The sequence below is a fragment of the Felis catus genome, chromosome A3, assembly GCF_018350175.1.
Source record: "Felis catus isolate Fca126 chromosome A3, F.catus_Fca126_mat1.0, whole genome shotgun sequence".
Classification (NCBI taxonomy): Eukaryota; Metazoa; Chordata; class Mammalia; order Carnivora; family Felidae; genus Felis; species Felis catus.
Genome location: NC_058370.1, coordinates 31,022,362 through 31,029,655, shown reverse-complemented (window position 1 = coordinate 31,029,655; position 7,294 = coordinate 31,022,362). Strand labels below are relative to the sequence as shown.

Genomic DNA, 7,294 nt, shown 5'->3' with positions numbered 1-7,294 from the left:
AGGCTCTGAATGTTCCCTGGAAGCAGTTTTAGTATCTTTCTAGATAAGAAATGAATCCAGATTCTCTATCTTTTCAATTATTACCATTAGTCATTATTATTTAAATTACATAGCATGATTCATGTCTGGAGATCAAGAGATCAGAAGGATTTTAAGGGCAAACTATGAAAATGAGAATGAAGATAGGAAATGAGAAAGACAGGGACTAAGAATTTAGGATCACTGACTTCTTTCTTTCAGTGGCTATTTATTTGTTGGTAAATCGATAATCTAATTAAATTAGTAAACACTTGTGAAGATTTGGTAACAAACTAAAATCAGATTCATTTCAACATAATCAAAGCCTCAGAGCCAAAGAATAATATTTATGGAGAACATTTAAGACATGAACAACCGGGGGTGCCTCGGCAGCTCAGTCATTTAGGCAACTGACTCTTGATTTTGGCTCAGGCCATCGTTTCACAGTTCATGAGTTCAAGCCCCGAGTATGGGCTTGGGATTCTCTCCTTCTCTCTCAGCCCCTCCCGTGCTCATGCTCTCTCTCTCTCTCTCTCTCTCTCTCTCAAAATAAATGAACTTAAAAAAAGATATGAACAACCAGTTTCTAGGAGAAGAATGGGGTGGTCCTGGACATTCAGGAATCATTTTCAGTAGGCAGGTCTGCCACAAGGGGCTGAAAAGTCATAAAAGATGTAAATAATACTTTTTCTATGTGATAGTTCATATTATTAAATAGGAAATGTTTATTCTCCTTCCACCTCTAATTATGGGCAGAGCATACCTCCCTGCCCATCACTGACACTGAGTTTGGCTAGAGAACTTGCTAGTGAACATGATGCAAACCAAGGCTTGAACTGTGCTTTCAGGGGACATCTGGCTGGCTCAATAGATCAAGCATGTGACTCTCGATCTCAGGGTCATGAGTTCAAGTCCCACATTAAGCATAGAGTCTACTTAAACAAAACTGAACTGTGCTGTCAGGTTTGGTCTTGCCCTTTGGCGCTTCTGCTATAGTCTTGTAAAGATTAGTCTGTCCTTGGTCATCCCTTGGTCCAAGGAAGATGAGAGACACATGAAGCAGACCTAGACCTTATCAAAGCTTGGAGCTGAGTGCAACCAATCTCATCCTAGATCAGCTGAGCTACTGATGTGTGAGAATAAATAATGACTACTTTAAGCTCCTGAGTTTTGGAGTGGTGTTATGTAACAGAGAATTTGGCTGATTCCCTCCTCACCCCTTCATTTCTGGGAGCTTCTAACTCCTTGGAATTTCCTGACTGATAAGAGAATCTTTTTTATTCATGGCGGGCCCCTTGAACCACACCTGGATTTATGCTAATAAGATGACTCAGGATGGGGGCTGGTCATGCCAGAAAGACCAATCACAGGATTAGAATTTTGGAGCTTTGAGCCTTGTGATATCAGCCCAACCTTCTGGGAGGGAGCATGAGCTAGAGACTGAGTTAAGTCACATGGTTGATGATTCAATCAATTGAGCCTATATAACAAAATTCTAATAGAAACTCTGAACACCAAAGCTCTTGTGAGCTACTCTGTCTGGTCATACACATCAATATGCAAGGAGGGTAATGCATCCTGAAGGCACAGAAGCTTCATATTTGGGCCCTCTCAGACCGCATCCCTATGGGTGTCTCCTTTTGGCTTGTCTGATTTATATCATTCAAAATAAAACTATAATAATAAGTATAATGTTTTACCAATTTCTATGAATCCTTCTAGCAAATTATTGAACCTGAAAGAGTGGTAATCCTGAATTTGTAGACAGTTGGTGAGAAGTGTGGGGGCTGGGAACCCTGTAACTAGTGTCTGGTGTCTAAAGTGAGGATAGTCTTGTGGAGTACTGTGCCCTTAATCTGCGAAATTTGACCTAACTCCAGGTAGTTAGGATAAGAATTGCATTGTAGGTGTTTTGTTACACATTAATACCTGACTGATGTATCTACATGGAATGATAGTCAAATAAAATACGACTATGACGGTATGCATATATATGTATTTGAAAGTGTTTTCCACTGTAAATGCGATGCAGAGGTAAGAAAGTATTACTGTAAGCAAGCCGTAAATAAATGTGTTTACTTATTCAGAAGCAAGGCAGAGTCTCGTGATTGTTTAAGATTTTGTTCATCTGATACCTTCCTCATGATGTGTCTCTAATCTCCTGCTTTTGAATGCATGGTTCTCTTGTAGCTGTGATTACTTTCTGCCTCAGAGATGATTGTGTTTATGCCTGTGTCTCATCCCTTCTGTGAAATTGTGGATTTCAAGGTCAAAAGTTGCCTCTGACATCACATTCCTGAGCATTCCTGGTATACCTAGGACAGCTCTTGACATTTTCACGGTGTCTGACCTATCCAAGCATGGAACCTGGCCTCATTTCTGATCCTTTTGAGTTGGCTAGAACTCAATCACTCACTCATTCATAATTCATTCATTCACCAATTATTGGATAGTGTCCACTGCGTGCCAAGGCATTATATCTGGCACTTGGGAGACAACAGTGAATGCAACAAAATTCCTGACTTCCTGGAATTTATATTCTGGCCAGAGAGATACCTAGTAAACTAGTAACAAATGTCTTAGTATGTCAGATAGTGTCAAAAGCTATGTGGAGTGGTTATTTCCTACAAGATGGTATAGAAAAGTCTCACTGAGCGTATGGTGTTTGAACAAAGAAAGACCTGAAGGAAGTGAGAGAAAGGGCCATGTAAATATCTGGGGGAATATAGTTCCGGGCAGAGGGAACAACAGAGGCCCGGAGCTATGAGTGTGTTTGGAGAATGTGAGGATCGCCAGGAGCTTGGTGTGGGTGGGGCAAAATGAACAGTGGAGAGACATTCTAGAATTGAAGTCAGAAAGGTTCTGAGGGTAGAGAATGAGGGGCAGATAATTCGAGTCAGTAAAAATGTTGGTTTTTACTCTTTATTGGATTTTTGAATCTGTCTCCATCCCCTCCTGACTTCCGGTTCCTGGCAATTCTCAGCCTCAGCCCCTGTCTCAGGTAGAAGTTTCTGTGTCAGCCTCAGCCCCTGATCACCTATCCCCAAACCAGAGTGGCAGGGCCAGCCCTGCCCCCTTGTGAGATGGGAGGCGGATGAGCATTGACTCTTTGTCAACGTAGATAATGTTTCTCCCCACACTTTTTTTTTTTTTTTTTGAATTTTTGAGGAAGTTGAAGTATCAGGATTCCAGCAGAAAACAGATGGCCCATTCAAGGGAGGTAATTGATAAGAATTGGGCCTGTTTACAAAGAAGTAGTCTGGGGTCAAGGAAGCCAAAAAAGAATTGGTAAGTAGGGGGAGTTTTGCCTACCCTAGATGGAAGGGACAGCAGAAGAGATGTTTGTTGTAACACAGCAAACTCAGAGACACTCAGCAGGGAGGAGGTGGGGGGTACACACTCCCCAACCTCACCCTCCTCCCTGCCACTGATCTCTTGCTAATACTTCTCATTCATTGGACTCAAACTGAAACCAGAGGGTCAAAGAGCCTATTGTGGTAGTCTTTACTGGTTGGCCTCAAAAAGAGCAAGATGGGGAAGGGGCGTGAGTGGTCTGAGCATCAAACAAAAAATATCCAGCCCAGAAAGGTCATGTAATTCACCTGAGATCATGTGGGTGGTCTGGCTGAATCCACATCCAGCTTTGTCTGACTCCATGGCTCCAATGACTGCACTAAGTTCTCTTGTATAGCGGTCACTATTTCTATTTAAACACTTAAATTGTGTTCTGGTTTTGTACGATACCTTCTGACACTTCCCTTCGTGGAAACCTTCTGTTAGAAGACAAGCCACTTGAAGGCCAAGATTGTTTCTCCCATATTTATGCTCTACCTGATGTATTCAGCTCTGTGCCTCGTGCATCCTGGTGAGCGTCCAGATGTGCACAATCAAGATCGAAAGTGACAAATGCCATAAACAGTAAGGGAAGTGAGCAATTATCTTGTTAGCCGGAATGATCCAGGAAGAGGTCAGGGCTCGAAGGAGTGGTTGGATAGGAGAGCAGCAAAGGAGGGCATTCCTGGCAGGGAGAACGGGGCCCAGGGAGAAGTAAATGGCAGGAATATTCCAGGAGGCCGCTAAGGCGAGAGGGCTTGGTGACAACAGGGCAGAGCTGTGATGATGAGGAAGGAAGAGTCAGGGACCATGGCCCACGGGCCCCTGGCTTACAGACAGAAGGTCGGCCCCAGGAGAGGCTTCTCATGTTCTGCTGGAATTCATGGAAAACCGCCGCTTAAGCCAGGTGTATCCTTGCATCAAAGTAGCAGCATAGAAACTGAGAAACTCAGTCCAGAATTGGTGAATCTTTAGAGTGTCAATTTGTGGAACTTCTGTTTACCAAATCCACTGGTTGTTTGGACACAAGTGTTTCACAGTATAATCCACTTCCCCACAGGTCACCCGTGACCCTTTAAGAAAAAAAAGTATGGGATGAAGCCCTGTGTTTCCCAGGAAATTTGATAACATGTGAACACGATTAAAATGAGCAATGATGGACATATATGGGCATGATAATAATAGCTTGATGTGTTACTTTTGGAATGTAAGCATGAGTGAATAAAGCAAAATGAATATCCCTAAACTATGCTTCTTGGTTCCTTCTTTTAAGAAACCAAAGCATGAAGACAAGTCCTTTCCAGGACAAACGTCTGCTCCTTGTGGGTGCCTCAGCTTGTCCACCTCTGATCAGAAGACCTCTTTGAAGCTACCAATTGAAGGTGACCAATCTTCTCTTGTACCAAAAGCGCCTGACCTTATGTCTTGCAATAAAAAATTCCAACACACAAGCGAATATGGAACGAGGCATATGTCTAATGTGTTCCAGTAAGTGTGAGTTCCTCCATGTACGGGATAGGTGAATTCCAGTAAAAAATGGCTCGATATCTGCAAGGGGCATCTTGTTTCCCTCTGGTGTTCTTTTATACTTTTGGAAATGTAATTGAAGAGCCTCTTCTCTATAAACAATAGTGGTAAGATCCTTATAAGTCTGGAGCCCCCACAACGCAAAGAAAAGAGCCTTCTAGGTAGTATTTATGTAACTCAAACAAAGTGGGTTATAGGCCAGATGAATTCCTTTTTAACTCTAGTATCTATTTTTAAAATAAATGTTTTATTTTAGAACTCTTTATATTTGCAGAAGAGTTGCAAAGATAGTACAGAGAGTTCCATTTACCCCACACTCAGTGCTTCCAACTGTTAACATCTTACATTCGTATGGTACATTTGTTGCAAAGGATGACACAATATTGATACATTAAGAACTAAAGTTCACAGTTTATTTAGACTTCTTTAGTTTTTACCTAATGTCCTTTTTCTGTTCGAGGATCCCATCCAAAATGCCATGTTACATTTACTTGTCATATCTCTGTAGGCTCCTTTTTCACAATCTCTCAGACTTTCCTTGTCTCCGATGACCTTGAAAGTAAGGTATTTTTCTTCAGTTGGGGTTTGAATGATGTTTCCTCATGATAAGACTGAAGTTACAGGTTTGGGAAAGGAAGATCACAGAGGTCGAGTGCCATTCTCACTGCTTTAGATCAAGGGTATAGTCAGTTAAGCATCTGACTTCAGCTCAGGTCATGATCTTGTGGTTCGTGAGTTTGAGCCCCGCACTGGGCTCTGTGCTGACAGCTCAGAGCCTGGTGCCTGTTTCAGATTCTGTGTCTCCCTCTCTCTCTGCCCCTTCCCCACTCATGCTCTGTCTCCCTCTCTCTCTCTCTCTCAAAAATAAACATTAAAAAACTTAAAAAAAAAAAGGTTTTAAAAAAACGATGTCAACGGACACACTAAATGGCCTGAATGAGTCACCAGAAAGTTATGCTCTGTGAAAAAAGTTAATCTGAAAAGTTCACTTACTGTATTATTTCTCAGTTTCCCTACATTACTTGGAGTCTTTTCTGTAGTTAACATTATGTACATTGATCATTGCCCAACCAGTGACTAGATCTATATTCTCTAAAATGGAAAGAAAAACACATTAGTAATTTCAGTAGATATAGCCACGTTGCCTTTGCAGGGTGCATTCCCATTTGAATGCATGAAAGTGCCTGATTTCCACACACTCACCCACGCCATGGGGGCTCACAGGCAAGTCACTAAACTCTCTGTGCCTCAGTTTCCTTATCTGTAAAATGGGGAAAAGATGGGACCCGCCTGGTGAAGTTACTGTGAGGACCAAATGAGTTAATACATGTAAAGCGCTTGCAGAGGTGCCAGGCACAGTTAATGCTGTGTCCAGGTAGTAGTGGTAATTGTCACCGCAGCCAAGCTTTTTGACCTTTGTCAATTTGGTTGGTGAAAAGTGATATTTTGTTATGGTAGTTTTATTTATTTAAAAAAAAAAATTTTTTTTAACGTTTATTCATTTTTGAGACAGAGAGAGACAGAGCATTTTTGAGACAGAGAGAGAGAGGGAGACACAGAATCTGAAACAGGCTCCAGGCTCTGAGCTGTCAGCACAGAGCCCGACGTGGGGCTCGAACTCACGGACCGCGAGATCATGACCTGAGCCGAAGTCGGACGCCCAACCGACTGAGCCACCCAGGAGCCCCTGTTATGGTAGTTTTAATTAGTATTGGTCTTATTCTGAGATTAAGCATCATTTCAATTGTTTAAAGCCATTTGCATTTCCTTTTCTGTGAATTGTTGATTCAAGTCGTCTTACACCCTCATATCATTTCCATTCATATCCCATTGGCTAGAACTAGCCACACCTAGATACAAAGAGGTGCTTCTGGGAAATGTAGTCCATTGGACAAGCCTCTTTGCAGTGATCGTTCTATACTGTGTATGTTTTCCATATTTGTGTCCCTCCCTCCCTCCTTTTGGACTAAGATGGGTAAATATTTATTTAATTATATATATATATATATATATACATATATATATATATATATATATATATATATATATATTTTACTAAACAGTTAACAGACTTGTTTATGAATTCTGTTTGTTGTTACATTTTTAATTCATCAGTTTCTGTTTCATACTAATTTTTTCTTTCAATCTGAAATCATTAGGTTTACTTTGTTGTTTTTTAGTCTTCTTGACCTGGGTCCTTAATTATTATTAATTTATTTTTATTTGATTTCTTAAAATATTAAAGGCTAAATTCACCTCTGAACACGGCTTTAGTCATGTTCCATATGTTATTATGTAAGTGGTCTTCGTAGTGTAGACATCTGTCACTTATGAGTTTGATTTTTCTCTTTTAGGTAAGAATTATTCAAAATTTTAAAATTCTAGATGTATTTGCGTTAGCATCAGAGAATGTCAT

At 41.0% G+C, this 7,294-nt stretch overlaps 1 long non-coding RNA gene across 1 annotated transcript; it reads left to right on the top strand.

Moving 5' to 3' along the window:
• The first annotated feature begins 2,876 nt into the window (after positions 1-2,876).
• LOC109498068 lies at positions 2,877-4,802 on the top strand. The gene is made up of 2 exons (XR_002740820.2): positions 2,877-3,306; positions 4,625-4,802. It is a non-coding gene; the product is annotated as an uncharacterized LOC109498068 (long non-coding RNA).
• Positions 4,803-7,294: the final 2,492 nt, after the last annotated feature.